This window comes from Hemitrygon akajei, chromosome 23 (assembly GCF_048418815.1).
Source record: "Hemitrygon akajei chromosome 23, sHemAka1.3, whole genome shotgun sequence".
NCBI lineage: Eukaryota > Metazoa > Chordata > Chondrichthyes > Myliobatiformes > Dasyatidae > Hemitrygon > Hemitrygon akajei.
The window spans coordinates 28093437-28115521 of NC_133146.1; positions in this window are offsets into that span (position 1 = coordinate 28093437).

Below are 22085 nucleotides of genomic sequence, written 5' to 3' on the forward strand. Positions count from 1 at the left end.
CCCCACCTTAAACATATGCTTTTGTTAACATTACGATGGAGAAAACAGATTTTGACTACTCTCTTGGCCTCTTATTCTATAAACCTCACCAGTCTCCTTTGCTCCAGGGAAAACAGACAGCCCATCCATTTTACTTGTTACAGTTTTGTCCATTACCACAACTGAGATTAATGCATGTGCATTTTAAATGATAGGAAATGATGATATATGATTTGGCTGGATTAACATTTTTGTGCCTACAGAAGTGAAAAGTTCAAATTTTAAAAGCAGAATCAAGTTTATCATCACTGACATATTCCATGAAATTTGTTTTGCAGGAGCAGTGCACTACATAGAAATACTATAAATTACTATAAGAAATATACTGTGAATAAAAGTTATTTTTGCCTTTGCACTAGTTAATGAATTTGTGTTAACGGGTTCATGGTCCATTAAGGAATTTGATAGAGGAGGGGAAGAAACTGTTCCTAAAATGTTGAGAGTGTGTGTCCAGCCTCCTGTGCTGCCACCTTGATGATAAGAAGAAGAGGGCTTGTCCTGGGTGGTGGGGATCTATAATGATGGATGCTGCCTTTCTGAGGTATTCTCTTTTGATGTCCTTTTGATGTCTGAGATGCCCATCTCAGAGCTGGCTGAATTTACATTTTCCCATCTGTGTATTGGCCCTTCCCCACCAGACAGTGATGCAACCAGTCAGTACAGTCTCCACCGTACATCTCTGGAAATCTGTTGGCGTCTTTGGTGACATACCAAATCTCCTCAAACTCCGAATGAAATATGGCTGCCGGCATGCCTCCTTCGTAATTGTGCTCAATATTTTGGGCCCAGGATATTCAAATGTCATTCAAAGAAACAAACCAAATCAATGGTGTCACAAACGAGTGAAAATCTGCAGTTGCTGGAACCCAGCAGGCCAGGCAGCATCTATGGAAGAGAGTAAACAGATGACGTTTTGGGCCGAGACTCTCCATCAATCCTGAAGAAGGGTCTCAGCCTGAAATGTTGAATGTTTACTCTTTGCCAAATCATTGGTGTGATGACGTACTGAGCACTGTATTGTCGAAGATGCTGTTTCCAGAGCCATTCTGGTAGTGGCATCACAACTCCAGCGCCCCATGTTCAATCCTGATCTCTTGCTGTCTGCATGAAGCTTTCACATTCTCCCCATGGATTAGTCTGGGTGCTCCAGGTTCCTCCAAAGGAAGTGCGCATTGGCAGGTTAATGGGAGAGAATGACAGTGCCCCTATGATGCAGATGAACGATAGAGGAGTTGATGGGAATAGTGTAAGTGGACACCAGGTCGAAGGGTCTAGAAAATATTTATTCCCCTTTACCCTCAGGTGGATGTAAAAGATCTCAGAAATAGAGCAACAACTCTGGCTCACTGGGTCCACGCTGACCCTGGTGTCCACCCAGTTAGTCCCCGTCTCCTGCATTCAACCCGTATTAGCAGCATGGTAGTACAGCCGTTAGCATAACGCTATTACAACATCAGCGGCCCGGGTTCAATGCTGCTGCTGTCTGCAAGGAGTTTGTATGCTCTTCCCATGATCACATGGGCTTCCTCTGGGTGCTCTGACATTCTTAAGACATTTGGCTTAATAGATTAATCAGTCACAACGGTGCACTTGTGTGATGCTGGCTCATTGGACTGGAAGAGGCTGTTACCATGCCTTGTCTCTAAATAAAAATAAATCTTTCTCTAAGCCTTGCCCTTTTATGTACCCATCCCTGTCTGTAGCAATGCTATTGTAGCTGCCTCGGGCCTTCACATTCCTCTAGCACTTCACTCCATATACTCATCACCCTCTGTGAAGAAATTGCCCCTTAGGTCCTTTTCAACCCTTTTCCCTCCTACCCCAAATCTGTGGCCCCCCCCCTCCCGTTTTGGTCTCCCCTACCCTGGGGAAAGTCTATTACAATCGATCTTATCTACGCTTCGTATAACTTTAAACTTTTCTACAAAGAATAAAGATCTAGCCTGGCCAACCTTTCCCAGTAACTCAGGCTCTCTGGTCCTGACAACATTCCTGTAAATCTGCACTCTTTCCAATCTAATCTCATCTTTCCTTTAAAATTGTATACAGTATACAATTGTATACAGTACTCCAAGTCCAGCCTTACCAAAGACTTGTACAATTGCAACACAATGTCCTGGCTTCTCTACTTGTACCTTGACTGATGAAGATCAGCATACTGTTTACTTTTTCATTTCCCTGTCTAGCTGTGACACTGCTTTCAATGAACTATGTACTCATACTCCTCGCTCCCTCTATTTCACTACATTCCCTGGTGCCCTACCTTTCATAGTGTAACTCCTACGCTGGTTTGACTTTCCACAAGGTATCACCTTGCACTTACTGGTGTTGAATTCCATTTGCCGCTGTTGGCCTCATTTCTCTAGCTAACCAAAATCCCTTGTAAGCTGCTGTAACAACACCTCCTAATACTGCCACCTTATCTCACTGGCACGAGGACCTCTATAAAATGTAACTTGCGTGAAATTTTTGAACAATTCAAAACAGCTGGTAACAATTTGGCCCATTTTCCCTGTGCTAGCTCTTTGATTTAGACGACAATGTACCCCTTGCTTGTTTGGTCATTTTTTTAAGGAGATCAGGTTTTTAGACACTGCCAGAAGCTGTATGTACCCGATACTTATTCATGAGAAAAAGACTGCAGCAGTCAACTTTTCTTTTGGGTCCTATTTGCCTTTGTCTATCCCCATAGTCCCAAACCAAAATTTTCCTGCAAGTATTTATCCAATCTGTCCAAACACCACATTCCAAATCATTGTAATGTGCTTCATAAAAACGTTCTCCTCGTTTCGCCATCTACCAAACAGAGGTTATGTTTGGTGCAGTGGGCAAGGGGCCAGAATTGTGTGGCTTCAGATGTTTCAACCTGGAGATCATTTCTGCCTTCAGTCCAAATTTGTACCTCAAATCTAACAATCTGTTCCCGTCTAATTATATTTAGTGTAACTTCACCAGCCAATCATTTCAGTGCTTTTAGAATGAGTGTTGATTTGTTTGGATTAATAAACAATCATTGTCAGGTTTAAGTAATCATTAAGCAGTAAATATTTTTCCAGCTGTACAAAGGATAACTTGCTGATGTAAATTGCCAAGCCTGAAACTGGGTAATTTCAGGAATAGGGTGATTTGAACAATGAGATTAAATCTGCAATCAACATTTTGACACAGACTCAGTGTGAGTGCTAAGTGCATGTATAAGCCTGAAGAATGCTTTTAATATATTTATTGAAACAAGGATGTGCTATGTGAAGATTGCCTGGTCATTTGTAATGCTGAGGCTTTATAAGGCATAGGTCCGATCAGATTTAGAGTATTGATAGTAGTTTTGGCCCTCTTGGCTGAGAGAGAATGTGCTGCATGTACAGGATCCAGAGGAGATTCACGAAAATGATCCCAGGTATGATAGGGTTGGCCTATGGAAAGTGTTTGATGGCTCTGAGCTTGTACTTGCTGGAGCTTAGAAGGAAGAGGAAGAATCTCACTGACAGCGATCAGATATTGAAAGGCCAATGGATGCGGAGCGGATGTTACTAACAGTGCTCATACCAGAAGGCATAGTCTCAGGATGTTGCTTTAGAACAGAGATAAGAAATTTATTTAGCTAGAGTGTGATGAAGTTCATTGTCACAGATGTCTGTGGAAGCCAAGTCATCGGGTATATTTAAAGCAGAGATAGGCAGGTTCTTGATTAGGACATCAAAGACTACGAGGAGAAGGCAGGAGAGTAAGGTTGAGAGAGATAATATATTAGCCATGATTGAATAGTGGAGCAGATTCAATGGACCTAATTCTGCTCCAATGTTTTACGGTCTTATGGCCTTATTTGTATTTTGTCCACTGGGAGAAGGGAGCACTTTAAAGCAGGGGTTCCCAATCTGGGGTCCACATGCCCCTCAGGTAATGGTAAGTACCCGTGGCATAAAAAAGGTTGGTAGCTCCTGCTTTAAAGAAACACCTACGTTTAGGCCCAAAGGTCTTATTCAGGATTGTTTGAGAAAGACAATCCAATGGGTAATTTAATGATCTAGAAGTTCTAGCAGGGCGAGAGGAATGCCTTGTGCTTGTAACCTCTCTTCTAACAAACATCTTTGAGCAAATGCTTTTGCCTGAGATTGCAAAGACCAACTCCAAGTCAAAAGACCTCACGTGCTGGAAATCTGAAATGGAAAGGATGTCAGGTACACAGGTCAGGCAGCATTTCTACAGAAAGAGCTCATGTTTCTGTCAATCGACCTTTAGTCAGGTTCTTATGAAAAGTCCTCAGTTTGGGATTGAAGACTTCAATCTTTTCTCCACAATTGGTACATGTTGAGCTAGTATTTGCTGCATTTATTACAAAGAGTAATTCCCTAGCCAGGTTGCTAAGTTTGTTATCAGTAAGTGCCACGTCCTCCTCAAGAGTATAAAGATTGATCTGGGTCAGTAGGACTTTATCTTCAGGTTATGTGTGCAATGATCATCAATGTGGTTCCTGTAACTGCATGCACCATTGGTTTTAACAGCCTTTCTGGTCAAACTTCCTAAAAGACTTGGTGCATGATTTTTATCAAGCCCAGGATCCCCTCCTTAATTGAAAACTAGCATGAGGACAGATGAGGCTGGATGGGTCAGTCAGCAGGTAGCTGCCTCACTGCAAACGACTCTGCCCTAATCAGAGGCTCTTTGGTCCCGGTCTAAGTCAGAAAGGCTGCAGACTTTCTTGGCATTCATGATTCAAGTTTGTTTGCTGTCATTCCTCAGTACTCTGCTCCAAAACTGATGCAGTATATTAAAAAAAAGCACTAAGCATGAAGAACACAATTTTAAAAATGAAAAAAACAAATATAATTATAGAACAACCAACACAATGTACAAGTAACTGTTATACGTAGACTGACTATACATACATAAAGTGATGTTAGGTGATGTAGTGGTGGTGGTGTGGGTTACCGGGTGGGGGTGCTGACCATCCTGACAGCCTGGGGGAAGGAACTGTTTTTGAGTCCAGTGGCGCTGGTGTGGATGCTGTGTTGTCTCCTCCCTGATTGGAGTTGGAGAAATAGTCCATGAGCAGGGTGGGTGGGATCCTTCATAATATTTCTGGCCTTTTACTGGCATTTTTCTGTATATATGTCATTGATGGCAGGTAGGCTGGTAATGAGAAGAATAATTATTTATTTTTTTTTATTAGTTTTTCAAAACATTTTACAAAATTAAAAACCCCAAATCCCAATGAGGAGCATTAATACAGTGCAAGATTAAGCATACAATAACAATATGCTACAAAGGAAGAGAATTTAACAAAAAAGCACCTAAATTAAAGACAAGTGAGCTTAGTGTCCTCCCCAAGCCCCACAACACAAGAAGAAAACAACGACAACTCCAGACCAACCACCACACAGTATAAAGAGTATAAGTCCGGACAGTCAAACTCCCAGACTCTGAATACACTTAGCAACAGAGGATAATAATGCCTGCTACCAGAAAAAAAAAGGGAGCTGAAAGCAAGGGACCGAAAAGAAGAAAAAAAAAGAAAAAAAAACCCTAGTCAAGAGGAGGGTTATGAAAGTACTCGATAAAAGGTCCCCAGACCTTATGGAACTTTAGATCCGAATTAAGAACTGAATAATGAATTTTTTCGAGGTCCAAGCAGGCCATAATGTTGTTAAGCCATTGCGCATGAGTGGGCGGGGCAACATCTCTCCATCTAAGGAGGATCAAGCGTCTCGCCAGGAGAGAGGCAAAGGATAGTATTCGGCATTTGGTCGGACCCAGACATAAATCTGTCTCGCCCCAAAAACCGAACAGAGCAATTAAGGGGTTAGGTTCTAGGTGCTGATTCAGAATACCCGATAATGTAGTGAAGACATCTTTCCAGAATTTCTCCAAGCTAGGACAGAACCAGTACATATGAATGAGAGAGGCCACGCCCCTCTTGCATTTATCACAGAGCGGACTAATGCCAGGGTAGAATCGAGATAGCTTAGATTTAGACATATGGGCTCTATGAACAATCTTAAACTGTAAGAGGCAATGGCGAGCACAAAGGGAGGTTGAGATAACCGATTTGAGAACTGAGTCCCAGCTCTCCTCGGATAAGGAGATATTTAAATCCTGCTCCCAGGCCATTTTAATTTTATTCACAGGGGCCCGTCGTAAGGCTGCTAGTTTATCTCGGATAATTGAAATTAAACCTTTACCTAGTGGATTAATGGAAAGAAATAGGTCCATAGCATTTTTTGCAGGCATTTCAGGAAAGTTAGGAATTAAAGGAGCAGTAAAGTGTCGGATTTGGAGATATCTGAAAAAGTGAGCGTTAGGCAGGTTGAACTTAAAGGAGAGCTGCTGAAAAGAAGCGAAGCGATTATCAATGAAGAGATCTTCAAAATGTCTAATGCCCTTCCTGTACCAAACATGGAATGCTGAATCGTACATAGTAGGTAAAAAAAGGTGATTATGTGCGACAGGGCTAGAAACGGAAAACCCCTGGAAACCATAGCATTTCCTGAACTGAGCCCATATACGTAAAGTGTGTCTAACCAGAGGATTAGCTATTGATCTGGGCAGACTGCTAGGGAGTGCAGAGCCAAGAAGTGCAGATATAGATAATTCTTTAGTGGAGCTCAACTCCATTGCCACCCAGTTAGGGCACTCGGGTTGGCCGTGGAAGAAAGACCAGAAGGCAGCACAACGTATATTAGCTGCCCAGTAATATAAGTGAAAGTTAGGTAAAGCCATGCCACCCTCTTTTTTAGATTTTTGGAGGTGGATTTTATTAATTCTAGAGCGCTTATTCTGCCACAGATATGACAAAATAATAGAGTCTAAGGAATCAAAAAAAGATTTAGGAATAAAAATTGGGATAGATTGAAATAAGTATAAAAATTTGGGGAGAACATACATTTTAACAACATTAATACGACCTACCAAGGACATAGATAGAGGTGACCATTGTACCAGACTCTGTTTTATAGCATATGAAAGATTGACAAAGTTTTCACGAAAGAGATCTTTAAACTTCCTTGTGACTGTAATTCCAAGATAAGTAAATTGATTATGGACTACTTTAAAAGGGAGATCACGAAATATTAGTTCTTGTGCTTCTTTATTAATTGGGAAAAGTTCACTCTTATGTAAGTTGAGTTTATAGCCAGAGATCTGGCTAAACTGGTCAAGAAGTGAAAACATTAGAGGTAAGGATGTAGACGGATTTGAGAGAAAGTGTAATAAGTCATCAGCATAGAGAGAAACTTTATGCTCAACACCCCCTCTCCAAATCCCGGTCAATACAGGACACTTTCGAAATGCTATCGCCAGAGGTTCTATAGCCAAATCAAAGAGAAAGGGACTTAAGGGGCATCCCTGACAGGTGCCACATTTGAGATTAAATACTTGGGATTTCTGAAAATTAGTTAGAACAGAAGCAGTAGGACACAGGTACAGCAATTGGATCCAAGAGATGAAACTTTGGCCGAGGTCAAATTTTTCTAAGACTGCAAAAAGGTAGTTCCACTCTATACGGTCAAATGCTTTCTCCGCATCAAGGGAGATAACACATTCAGGAGTCCCAGTTGGAACTGAGTATAAAATATTAAATAGACGCCGAATGTTAAAAAAAGGGAGACGGTTTTTAATAAAGCCTGTTTGGTCATCAGAGATAATGGAGGGAATAACGGTTTCTAATCTATGAGCCAACACTTTAGCTAAGATCTTTACATCAACATTGAGCAGAGAGATCGGCCTGTACGAGGAACACTCTGTTGGGTCTTTGCCCTTTTTTAAAAGAAGAATAATAGATGCCTCATTGAAAGAGGGTGGCAATTTGCCGTAATTAAACGAGTCAGATAATACTGAAAGTAACTGAGGAGAAAGAAGTGAGGAGAATGATTTATAAAATTCCACAGGGAACCCATCAGGTCCAGGAGATTTCCCTGAGGACAGTGCAGAAATTGCAAAAGATATTTCTTCTGGTGATATAGGCGCATTGAGTTTGGCTTTGAAATCAGATGAAAGTGAGGGGATATTCAGATTCTGTAAAAATTGATCCACAGAGATATTGTCATTCAGGGATTCAGAGGAATAAAGCCGAGAATAAAAATTTTTAAATGCGTCATTAATTTCTAAATGATCCGATGTAAAGTCTCCGTTCTCCTTCCGGATCTTTGTAATATGTTGTTTGGCTTTGGAACGCCTCAGCTGATTGGCTAGGAATTTACCAGACTTATCCCCATGAATGTAAAAGCAGCTCTTGCTTTCGAGAAGTTGGCGTTCGACAGGTTGAGTGGACAGAAGGTTAAATTTAGTTTGGAGTTCAACGCGCTTCTTGTATAATTCAGGGTTCTTAGTTTGGGCATATATTTGATCCAAATCTTTAATCTGGTTAATGAGGTCTGCTCGATCTGCACGGGATCTTCTATTGAGATTTGAGAAGAATAATTTGAAGGCTTATTGTACACTTTTTTAGAAAACTAACATCCAAATAACAGAATTCAGACAAAGCTGTCTTATTCAGATGTTTGAAGACAAAATATTTTAGGGTTGCATCCTTGAGTTTTCCCATTAAGTGGAACTATTAGCACTCAAGGCAGGGAGGGGGACATATGAGCCTTCTGTGATGTGGAACAAGGGTTCGTTACTCATTGTTCCAGTGGTGTGATTGTGTTGTACAGCACTGTAGGGTGCTCTTTGGTTTAAAGTGTGTCAAGGTTTGAATAAATACAAAGATCCTATTGACTGTAAACAAGTGTTGGCCTTGTAGAGTTGGACTCATCCCACAGCAAGAGCCAAAAGATTTAAGGTATAACTTGGAAACCAGCAATAGGAACACAATATATGAATAAAAAAAATTGAACTCTAGGGAATGAGAGGCTAAATGTACAAGGAAGGTTGATGAACATTGCAACAGGGAATGGCGATAGAACACAGAACACTACAGCACAATGCAGACCTTTTGGCTCATGATATTGTACTGACCCTATAATCTCATCCTTCCCTATTTCATGGCTGTCCATTTTCCTATCATCCATGTGTCTGTCTAAGTGCTTTTTTAATGCTCCTAATGTATCTGCCTCGACCACCAACTCTGGCAGGGTTATCCACCACCCACCACTTGTGTAAAAACCTTACCTCTGATATCGCCACCCCCCCCATACTTTCCTCCAATCACTTTAAAAATCATGCGCGCCCCCTCCCCATATTAGCAATTTTGCCCTTACGTAGAAGTCTCTATCCACTGGATCTACCTGTATGACCCTATGAACTCAACGATCACAATGAGGTCTGTTGACATTTTTTTAAATCAGCAGCTGCTTTAAGTGCTCCAGTGGCTGCTCTCATGTGCATACTGAATGCTTCAAAACGGCTCTTGGGTAACAGATTTTTATATTTAATAGAAAGTGTTCTGTTGCAACAAGTCACAAGATTGGAAAGATTAATCTGTAGATTAAATTTAAACAGATGTAAGAAATTTAGGCTGTCAATTGGATGCAAGCAATAGCCATCCATTTTATATCAGTGGATTTTCTTTTCTGAAGAAGTAGATGGAACTGGATGGAAATGGCACTTGGGTAGTGGGATAGTTGGATAGTGAGAGAGAGAGAGACACGCACACACACTTCGGCAGCACCAGGGTTTCGGCCTGATAAGTCAACTATGCTTTTTTCCATAGATGCTGCCTGGCCTGCTAAGTTCCTCCAGCATTTTGTGTGTGTTGCTCAGCACGACCACGATAGTTGGAAGTGGGAGGATTTGTGGTAGATGAAAAGCTTTTCAATAATATTCAAGTTTGCCAGAGGTTCAGTGTTTAACCTTGACTGGCAGAACCTAACCAAATAGATCCAATAAAACTGTTTTCTTTTTGCAGTGTTTGTCAAGTCAATGCATTATGCAGAAAGATACAAAGGCGCATTCAATGTAATCAATTGAGGAATGTGGGATTCAGCAGCCTTGTGGACTATTGTAGATAAAAGTTAGAACTCCAAACTCAGAGCCTCTTGCCTAGGCAGGCAATGAAACGAGTAGTTTTGTTTCAAGACTGTTAATTTTACCGTGTTACAATCAATCTGGAGTGATGACACTTGAGGCTCTTCCCTGATCAGCCTGCTTTTGGTGAGTGTGGAGAATTGCTTTCTAGTAATACCTCTTTGTGGTGTCCTGTCAAACATCTGGCTCTGCCTCGGGACTTAATTCGCAGATTGTGGACATGAAGGCAAGTAAAATGCTCCAAAAGGTATTGTTGTCAACAACAAAGGCAGTTCAAGGTGTGGTTTTGGGTTTGGCTGAGAAATCACTGGAGGGGCACCAAGGGGCTGGCAGTTTGCCCAACTGGAAATTGGCCCTGGGCCATTTTCTGTTTCGGCTTTTAGTCAGAATGTTACCCAACCCTGTTCCTCCATTTCAATCTGATGGCTGAAGCATAGAGCAAAGAGGGCCGACTACTAAGTAGCCACGTTGTTCCATTTAAAAGGAAACTGGGCAAAACAGCATTTAGTGGTTGGTCTCCATATAAGTACTAGATAGTTGAAAGAGCTAGATTGGGTGGATGTGGAGAGGATATTTCCTATGGTGGGGATATCCACAGCCTCAAAATTGAGAGACAACCCTTTAGAACGGAGGTACAGAGGAATTTTTTTAGCCAGAGAGTAGTAAATCTGTGGAATGCTCTGCCACAGACTGCGGTGGAGGCCAAGTCTGTGCATATATTTAAGGTGAAGGTTGATCATTTCCTGAAGGGTCAGGACATCCAATGATATGGTGAGGATTGAGCAGGAAAAGGGATCAGCCATGATGGAATGTCAGAGCAGACTTGATGAACTGAATGGCCTAATTCTGCTCCTATGTATAATGGTCTAAGGAGCTAATCCAGTGATATGTGCCCTGAATCCAAAGAGAGGTGGGGGTTAGTTTGCATTTGGGTGAGGGAGGAGTTGCATGCAGAGACTGGAGTTGCAAAAACTGATGTTGGGGATGAGGTCAGCAGAGCATCTGCATCGGAGATACAACAGTATAACCTGCTTGACGTTGAACCTGCCCTTTCCCTCTCCCACTCCACATTTGTTCTATTTTGTAGCAAGTCTTGGAATATTGGACGTTTGGTGCCTTTTCAGTGTTTTATGCAAAATTGTACAGTTCACTGTATAGTATTTGGATATTTTGAGCTTGTGAAGGCTGCAAAATCATTCCGTAAGGTGTTTGCTTTTGAATTTCAGATATTCAGTAAGATTCCCACCCCAAGTACTGATACCCATTTGAGTTCATCCCAGAATGTTTCTGACGAGGCTTCCATTTTCTGGTAAGTTCCGGTGCTCTGTGAATTCTTGGGAGCTGCAAACGTGCTGACTGTCTCTGTTGTCACTTATGGATCAATTACCACTCGGTCTGCACACGGTTGGTTACTGTGCTGCCTTCCATGCAACGTGAGCGTTCCTCAGTCGTCTATAAACATAACGGAGAAAATGAATTAACTGACGTGTCACCGATGTTGGCTGCTCTACACCCACCCACCTTCCTTCCAACAACCTGAAAGGCTTTGTCTAAACCCAAGAAAATCTTGTTATTGCAGGATTTCCAAGAATGCTTGGAGAAACAAAATGTAAAGTCACAGGGTCATGGCAGTTCAGGAAATGTATTAAATTAGGCCACTATGAAGTTATTCAAAAAATAATGAAATCACAAAATTCATAAAGTGCCCTGGGGTAATAGGCATCTATCAGGCCTTGTACAAGAGGCTGCACTCCCAAAGGGATTCCCTAAATGCCAGCCGGGCATATTGTGTTAAAGTCTGTGGAACTGGATTTGGCAGGAGCAAAGTGATGCAATACGGTGCTGCCTTCTAATGGAATCAGAGAGGAAGAGCTGGATAACAACACTGTGTACCTCGCTGCGCTCTTGGCTTGGCATCTGGAAACACAGGAGAGAGCAAATGTGAGCGCTTGCAATCTCTCACACTCTGCCCCTGGACTTAGCATGGGGACTGGGAGTGTTCTATTGTAGGGCAACACAATTGGGAGAAATGTACATAATTCACAACCACCGATGTTGAGTTGGGGTTTCGCTTCAAAAGGCTGGTTTGTTGTGATGACGTTGTTATGTAAAGATTTTTAGCGCGTTTTTGTGTTCAGGTTTTGGAGTTCAATACGATGTATTACTGGTTTCATTAAACCCAAAATGCCTCCCTTTGTTTTATCTGGAAAAATCTACACTATGATGAAAAAGGATCTAGTGTCGGTGAAAAGATCCCTGATGAAGATGGCAGAGTTTGTCATCGAAACATTGGTTCAAATCGATACCTGTACCCTGCTGAAAGCCGAGAAGAGTTTATTCGTTCTTCACTGTGATGTGTGAGGTGGTGGCTGCTGCACTGATGGTAATTCCATTAGTATGATTGTCTACCTTTGCTAAACAGAAGTTTGTTGTGCTTACTAATTTCTATAACTGAAAATACACTTCAACTAAATTTAATTTTATTTTATTTTGCATGTTTCACTAATTTCTGGATGATTAAAAACTGGGAACGGCTTTGACAGCACAAGCAGTCAGAAGGCCATCAGAACTGTCAATGGACTGGGTCTTAGCTTTCACCTAACTACTCCGCAGGCCCGCTCCGCACCCTGGAAGGGATGTGGCAGAAATGCCAGGAGGACTCCAGATAAATGTGCAGCTGGAGAAGCTGAGGTGGACAGCTGGTGGGAGAATGCAAGCAGGTCCAATAAGATCCAATTTAATGTAACCTACTACTCCAACCTTCACTCTTTCCTTAACAGTTTATTCCACTGGAGTTTGCTAAATTACTCTGGTACGATTGACCGAAGTGGGAAACCTTAACAATAGATTACTGTTTCATCAAGCTTTTTGCAAGTGTAACAATTTCATCATGAGGTTGGGCAACATTTGGCAAGCTTTTCAATGAAATCTGGTCCATTCTGTAACATGTTAACATATTAACTATATTACGTTCAAAAATAAGCCAGACTGGCACTTGGGTCTTTGTACCCATTATTCGCAGGTCGTAGGAGCATTCATGATAGGAATGGTGACAGGTCCAACTGCAATGTTTGTAAATTTTTATGGATACTTGCATAATGTTCCAGCTTCCTGCATCGAAGGTAATTTACTGACAATTATTCTCACCAAGGTCCATTCACCTCTCAACTTCATGCTGCTGACTTTGAATCAGGCAAAACCACAGGAGAGAGAATTACTTTTAATTGCTTTTGTTATGGCTATTTTGTCCACTAACTGAACTTGCCTGCAGCATATACAGTTGACAATATTATCCTTGTGCTCAAATCCCTCCAAGGGCTTGGTCCTTAGCATCTCTGACCTTCTCCAAACTACTGAGTTCATTTGACTGCCTTCATCCAACCCAAAACTGTTCTTCCTTCACCTGCCTGAGTAATAAGTCCTCTCTACAGCTTTAGAATCTTCCACTGCACAACAGATACCTAAGTAATTGCAAATTTTGAATTTACTCTTAGAGATGCAGTGTGGAAATAGCCTTCCTGGCCCAACAAGACATGCCACCCAGCAACTTAACTATTTAGTCAGAGGGCAATTTACAATGACCAATTAACCTGCTGACCAGTGTACATCCTTAGATTGTGGGAGGAGGCCGGAACACCCAGTGAAAGCCCACACGCTCACGGAAAGGGCACACAAATGTCTTACAGACAACGTCGGAATTAAACTCCAAACTCCGCCACGAGCAATAGTAGCATTGCGCTAACCACTGCACTACCGTGGCGCTCTTTGCTTTTCAGTCAGGCATAGGGTTGGGGGTGGAGGAGCATAGAAATGAGGTCAAGTTAAACTTCCCGTTTGTTGGTTGTTTTCATTGATCAGCTGAAGGTGTTGACATTGAGGAATAGAAATGGGGTTGTCACCAGCAAAGGACTGAGGGAATAGTGGACAAGTCACAAACAAGAGACAATCTGCAGATGCTGGAAATCCGAGCAACACGCACAAAATGCTGGAGGAACTCAGCAGTCGAAACCTCGACCGTACTTTTTTTCCACTGATGCTGCCTGGCCTGCTGAGTTCATCCAGCATTTTGTGTGTGTTGGTTGAATAGTGGACAAGAACTAGATCTGGGGATAGAGAGGATAGTATTGATGACTGTAATGCTGTTAAAAGTTACAGGGATGTGGATAAAAGAAAGGCCACGGACGGAATTAAGTCGTTCATATGTTTAATTGGACCGATTTGACTGGGGGTTGGTGACGGGCTGTGTGTACAAGGAGACAAGGATGATGTGCAACAATTGTCGGGAAAAATTAAGGAATTGTGAGGAAGTGTTGATTACCAATTGGGCATGTATCAGAAAGGCAGCAAAATGTTCAAGGACACCAAAAAATCTGCAGAAGCTAGAGATTATTGAAGCAGAGAACACTGTAAAAACTCAGGTCATGGAGCATCTGTGAGAAGTATTTTGGGTCAAAGATCCTTCATCAGAACTGGTAAATAGAGGATAAATAAATGTTTTTGAGGTTGCAGAGCAGGAAGAAATTGATAAGAGAAAGGTATTTGAGGTGGGGATAAGACCAGGATTTTTGTGGGGATAAACAGTGGTTCATAGGTTGTTGGAGGCAATTAGGGAGTGATAAAACAAACAAGAGCGTGCGAAATGTTGTGGAATGCTGAGCAATTGGACATACACAACAGAACAAGCTTTGTTAATGGAGAGGGAAGCTAAGCCAATATCATGACTTACATCAGAAAAGGCCAGTTGTGCCATAAAGAGTGTTATTAAAAATATGTTTAAGGACTTAGGGGGGATAAAAGGTTTCAAGGCAGCCTCTTATTCATCTTTTTCCTTCAAACACAGGTTCCAAATATCGTATTCTTAAGTATAAGCATTTCCTGTAGTGTAATGACTAACACTCCCAGTGTATTCTGTTAGAATTTCAGAAGGATGGCCTTTGGTCAGTTATGGGAAGGATTTGAGATCAGTTAGTTTCAAGATGAGAGGAGAATGAGGCAAGCAGGAGAGAGTCAATATTTAAAATTGGCCCTCTGTTCTTGTAGAAAAAAATCAAAAACATGAAAATGCTGAGAGGAGATAACTTTTAGTGGTCCCAGACTGTGGTGTCCTCGATAATAAAATGGATAGGTGAGCTGCACTGGACAAGTGTAGAAGCTGGAAGTCCCAGACTAGTGCTCCCAAACCAGCCTTGAATCAGAGTTAATTTGTAGGATGGATAGTAGTTATTCCTGACCTTGTCATGACTGCCACCAAGCCGGTCTTGAATGTGATCCATGTAGACTTGTCTCCAAGTAAGTCAAATGGAGTTCTTGTTTTATGCAGCCTTCAAATAATGCAGATTACCAAAATGACTTTGGTCTAGAAACATATGTGGCTCTGAATAAGATTAAAGTATATGAACTGGAAAGGCACATTGCAGCTACTAAAACACTGATGACACTGCACTTAGAATATTATGAACAGCTTTGATCACAGAATTACAGGAAGGATGTGTTAGCATTAGAAAGAGTAAGGAAGAGATTCACTGAGATGTGGCCTGGAATAAAATGTTTGACCTAGGAAAGATTGGATAGGCAGAGATTTATTCTTAATAGAATGTAGAGGAGCCTGTGGTGTGACCTTATAGAGTTTTGTCAAAGTCTGAGCAGCATGGATAAAATAGATGGTCTTTTTCTTGTTGTGGAGAAATCTAAAACTAAAGATGTCAGCTGACAATGGGAGGGGAGAAATTTAAAATGAAATCTGAGGGGCGAGTTTTTCCACACAGAGGGTGGAGGGTATATAGAATGAGCTGCCAGAAGAAGTGGTGGAAGTGGATGCAATCACAGCAGCTATGAGGCATTTGGACAAGCTCATGGAGAGGAATGGGTGTGATGTGGGCTCATGGAATTAGAGCAGGTAGGCATCACAGTAGGTGTAGATGAGGAAGGCTGAAGGGCCTGATTTTTAACTGCACAACTGTATTATTCAGCAGGAACCTGGAAGTGACATTGTTAATTGTTTGGATGACTCAGAAGCAGGAAGATGCCCTTTAATTCTTTGAATTTGTTCTACCATTTATTGAGCTTCTGGCTGATCAGTTACCAAACTCCCACATTTCTTTGACTATTCTTAGCTAACAAGTATGTAAAAGTTAGTAATTAATTGAGTCATCAATTATCATGCTGAGGTTTTAGCAAACTTCTATCACATTTTGCAGTTAAAGGGTTTTCTTAACTTCTATGGCCACCCCTAATTTATGTTGGTGCCCTGAATCCGGGACACTTGAACCAGATGATTATAGTTTTCTTCTATTTACCCTTGCAATTGTATTTTTAAAAATGTTTTTCACACTTGGGTAATCCTTGTGAACGGAACCATGCTTGTGTGATTCTTCCACATTTATAGCTAATCACCCATAACCTACATTATGGAAGAATATATTTATATTGTGGGAGATATTTCAAATAAAGCTATCAGAGGTTGATTTGAAAGTTCTAGATTAATACACAAATCTGAGTCCTACATTGTTCATTTTCAGACCACAGGCTGTGTGCTGCTGAGCAATACATAGTGTTTCCTTGTGCCCAATACAATGTCGATAATTTCTGTTATTATTTCTAATGTAGGCTCGAATTAGTTACTGCCCATTACGCCACTGGCGATTAGAGCAGCAATGAAGGTCCTCTATCTCTGGCGGTGTTTGGTGCTTCCTTCATCGTGTCAGTAGCTCGTTTGCACAACTGCCATGCAAGTTCCACGTGGAGACTCAGGAATAGAGTTGCACTCAGATGTAGAAGGATTCTTCATTACTGTTTCATCACAGTTTTGCTTTACCATTCGGGGTTGTTGGCCCTGAACTGAACCCCCGGATCTGGAGGACTTAAGGGCCACTCAGTCTGACCTCTACCCTTTGACCTGTTTGGTATGGGTGACCCTACCGAGAACCAAAGCACAAAACCCTGACTCCAGCTAACATTCTGTAGCTCTGCAATTCATAGAAGCACATAAGCCTCCAAACCCTACAGCATGGTCGTCGTGGAGGAATGCAGGTTAGAGTTGACTCCTATTCTGTCTCATCTGCTGGTCCTTCTCAGAATTTGATTTGTGTGACTTTAGAGGACAGACTTATTGGCTACTTGTGCTGGGTTCCATCTTTGTTTCATAACTAGGTCCATGCTTGCCACCGACTGCCCTGTCAAACACCAGAGTAGTACTTTAGCATTATTGTTTTAGAGTTTGCTTATTCTGACTTGTACATTAGTTAATTACCTAGTAATAAGGCAATTTCTGTGCTTTCCTTGGTCTTTGCCTAGTATTTGGGTCTTTCACTCCACGAAGCCCTGTGCTTAACAGATATTGTGGAGTTCAGACTGGGGAACCCTTACTGCGTTGCAACCTCTCTAGATTTTCTGGAGATGACTTGTCACATAATAGTTCCTTCAGGATCACTTATTCTGCATCCAAGTTGCAAACTGTTGTAATTCTCAAATTATTTTCTTCAATTTAAAATTAACTTGTGAGCCTTTTTTTTTGCACTGTGGCCATTCACTCTTCAGATTGCTGCTTGCCCAATAAAAACCTCATTAGTCCGTCAGTTCATCTAGGGCTTTGCATCTATTTATTTTTCATATTTCTAATAGACGTGAACTTAAAGTTGTAGCCTGCGTCTATAAAATTTTGTTTCTGGTTGTGTTCAGTAGTTTTAGATGATATCTGGGGAGACTCCATCTCCTTTTTTCTTCTTTCTGCAGGTCGTAAGCATGCTGTGTATGTTAATTTTCTATAGTTAGTAAAAGTACACAGCTTATTTACCTCTCAACTGTTTAGCAGTCGACTGTTTATTTTTCTCCATAGGTGCTGCCTGACTCTGAGTTCCTCCAACATCTTGTGTGTGTTGCTCTGGATTACCAGCATCTGCGGAATCTCTTTGTGTTTATGGCTGAGCTCTCAACTTGCATTTCTCGGGGCCTACATGGTCACCAAGTTTCTCTTTGCATCATTTCTGAGTAGAATCGATCTGCATGCAGGAAGAGTCACCACCTTCAAATGAAATGCCATTCCAGGTTAACCTATACAGTCTTATTACTGGCTGTAGTTGTTTCACTTTTTCAGTCACTGTTGAGTTAGAACATTGAACAGTACAGCATAGGGCCAGGTCCTTCAGCTCACTATGTTGTGCCGTACTAATTCAGTTAGTAACCAAATGTCTAACTAAACTAATCCTTTCTGCCTGCAGAATGTTCATATCCCTCCTTTCTCTGCACATTCATGTGCCTAAAACAGTGCAAATTTGTCCAGTCTCTCCTTGTTGCCCGGTCCTCTGATTCAGGCAACTCCCTGGCAAGCCTGTTCTGCATCCTCTCCAGAACAGCCATATCCTTCCTAGTGAGCAGAATTGAATGCGGTACCCTAACTAGAGCTTTATGTTGAAGGAGGACCTAAACCTCATCAATACTGTGGAGTTTGACCTGGGAAAGTGTGAATTGATTCCTTTTTGAAGGTAGAATATGGGGTTAATGGCAGAACTCCTGGCAGTGTGGACGAATAGGGGTGCCTCTGTATCCATCTCCAGACATCTTTCAAAGCTAGTTGATAGGGTACGAACAAAGGAAAACTCGATAGAACATTACAGCACAGTACAGGCCCTTCAGCCCACAATGTTATACTGTCCTTTTATCTTACTGGAATATTAATTTACCATTTGATAGGGTTGTTAAGGTAAATTGGCCATCATTAGTCAGATTAACAAGGTAATGTTGCAGCTCTCTTAAACCCAAACTGGACCACACTTTGAATGTTGTGTTTAGTTCTCGTTGTCTCATTATAGGAAGCTTTAGAGAGAGTACAGAGATTTACCAGGATGCTGCCGGGATTAAGGAGCATGTCTTATAAGGATAGACTGAGCAAGCTAGGGCTTTCCTCCCTGGAGCAAAGGAGGATGAGAGGTATCATCTTCCCCAGGGTAAAAATAGATAATATGAGGGACCATAATTTTAAAGTGATTGGAGGAAAGTATAAGGAGGATATCAGAGGTAAGTTTTCTTTTCACAGTAATGAGTGCCTTGTTAGGGGTGCTGATAGAGGCAGATACATTAGGGGTATTCACAAAGCTCTGAGGTAGGTGCATGGATGATAGGAAAATGGAAGGCTATGTGGGAGGGAATAGTCAGATTGAACTTCCAGTAGGTTAAAAGGACAGTATAACATTGTGGGCTGAAGGGCCTGTACTGTGCTGTAATGTTCTATTGAGTTTTTCTCTGTTACAACTCAACTTTGTCAGTATCACATTTACTTATTTATATATCTTAAAATGTAAATTGTCCACCTTGTGTTTCTTTGACAAAAGGCAAGCACTGTTTCTTTACTGGAATGCATTTCAAAGTAAAATCATAATCCTGAAGCTGTCATAAACTTGGCAGACTTGCTGGAGCTTTACTTAGCTTTTTTCCTTGTAGAATCACTCCAGGGATTACTGATTACTTGGTGGCAGAAGCTTAGTTCCATGGTTATGTGGAACTTCTCACATCCCTTAAAGTTTCATTTGTTATCAATTCCAAAATTCTTCTCCTGATAGCCATGAAACCAAGAAAGAAAGGCAGCACGATCATCAATGCCCCAAAGCCCTCCTCCCTGCACAAAAAATGAACTTGTAGAAATAATAACTAACTTTCTGTGTTGGCATGTTCTGTTTCTGTTTGCATGAGTGTTTTAGCTGCAAATGCTTTTAGTTTGCTACCTTGTACTAAGTCTCACAGGCCTTTTCTGATGGTATCTACATTGAGGGAAAAAAATCTTCTATTTTTGATATTTGGGAAGTTTGTCTCAACATGCATTGCCTCTTTAAATTTATTAAAGATCATTTCATGAGATTATGATCACTGATTTGTAGCATCTTTTCTCATTAGTTCATTAGGCTTGCCATATGTTCAGACATGTGAGGAACGAAGTAATTCAGTTGTTTGATTAGCCCTAGAAAAAACTTCAGCTCTTTCTTACCTTCTGGTGCTTTTGCTTCTCAATCAGAATTAGGTTTATTATCCTTGACATATGTTGTGAAATTTGTTATTTTACAGAAGCTGTCATTTTGTTTTCTCGGTTTGGCTTAATTTTGCCTGCTGTGTTTCTCGTGTCACAGAACTGGCATTCTTTCTCCCGTAGAGTAATTTGTCAGCCTGTAGTGTGAGTTGACCTCTTCCAGCTTTATGGAGATTATAATTTGATTTCTCAACCACTCTGAAGCTCTGGATAATATCTTGCTCCTTTGCTTCCTTGTCTACTTTCTGTTGAAATGTGCCAGTTGGTAGATGTTCAGATTTGCATCGTGTTAAATGTTGTGAGCTTCATATTTCTCTAACAGTTTTTGCTGGAAAAATGTGGCCTCTGCCAGTGCTTCTGTAATTTTTTCTGAAGTTAAAGTTAGATGGTGGTCCTTGACCATCCATTTGACTTCTCGTTCATCAGAATCAGTAAGTTTAGTGACCTTGGCCACTATCCATCATTTCTGCTCCGTCTCTGGGATTTCCTTTTCAATTTTTCTCCTAAGCTGATTGGCTCTGTACATAGGGTGAGGGGGTGGATGACTGGCATAAATTACCAGAGAGCAATATTCGACCATTTCATCAAAACATTCTAGATCAAGGGTTCCCAATCTCAGGTCCTGGGACCCCTTGGTTAATGGTAATAAAAAGGTTCAGAACCCCTGTTCTAGATACATTTGGACTAGACCAGATTTCCAGCATCAGCAGTTTTACATTTTGATCCTATTTGGATTAGATTCCTGTTGTTTGAGTGCATTTCATTATTGGCATGGTGCTTTCAATTCTCAGTGGTAACTTCTATCAGCAGTAGCTCTTCACAACTTCTGAGATCCAAGATGATAGAACCTTCCATTTCAGTGTTTTAGAACTTGCAGTTAATATTCCTTTTTTTGCTTAACTATGACAATGGGACTGGGTAGAAGATCAGGCTGGTATAGTTGTATAGGCTGAAGGGCCTGTGTCTGTGCTTTAATACTATATATGGCTCTATATATATGGCCGTCGATCTCGGCTGCTCCAGCGACCCAGGGCATATTGAAAACCCGGACTCCAGCACCATCTCCGCGTGTTCCAACGGCCATGGATTCGCCCCGGCTGTCGATCTCGGCTGCCCCAGCGACCCAGGGCATATCGAAAACCCGGACTCCAGCGCCATCTCCGCGTGTTCCAACGGCCATGGATTCGCCCCGGCTGTCGATCTCGGCTGCTCCAGCGACCCAGGGCGTTTTGAAAACCCAGACTCCAGCACCATCAACGCGGGTTCCAACGACCATAGACAGCTTCAAAGCGATTGCGCAACCACCAACTGCGACTCCAGCCTTGAACTCCAGGCTGGGTCTTCACATGCTGCGATTGTGACTCCCATCTCCCCTTCCCCCACCACCACTCTGCAATTCCCTCTGCCTCAGATCCCATCGTCAGCTCCTGGGCCATCAGAGGCTCCATCTTCCTCTCACCCCAACCCTTCCCTCTCCACTGACACTACCAGCCTCCCTCCCACCTCTGATCCCATTTCTCATCCCTGCTGGGTCTTTACCATTCCCTCCAATCTTCAACTCTCTAAGGCAGAGCGCTCTGTCCTCATTAAGGGTCTCACCTTTGTCCCCCTTCGCCCACACCTCGGCGAGTTCCGCGTGCACCATGACGCTGAACTCTTCTTCCGCCGGCTCCGTCTCCGAGCTTACTTCTTTGACAAGGACACTCCTACCCACACCGATGACCCCTTCTCCCATCTTCAACCCTCCTCCTCTTCATGGACACCCCGCTCTGGTCTTCTGCCTGCTCTGGATCTCTTTATTGCTAATTGCTGACGGGACATCAACCGTCTTGACTTCACCACACCCTGTTCCAATTCCAACCTCACTCATTCCGAACGCTCTGCTCTCCGTTCCCTCCGCACCAATCCCAACCTTACTATAAAACCCGCTGATAAGGGGGGGAGCTGTTGTTGTCTGGCATACTGACCTCTACCTGACCGAGGCACAGCGACAACTCTCTGATACCTCCTCTTATTTACCCCTTGATCATGACCCCACTAAGGAGCACCAGGCCACTGTCTCCTATACCAT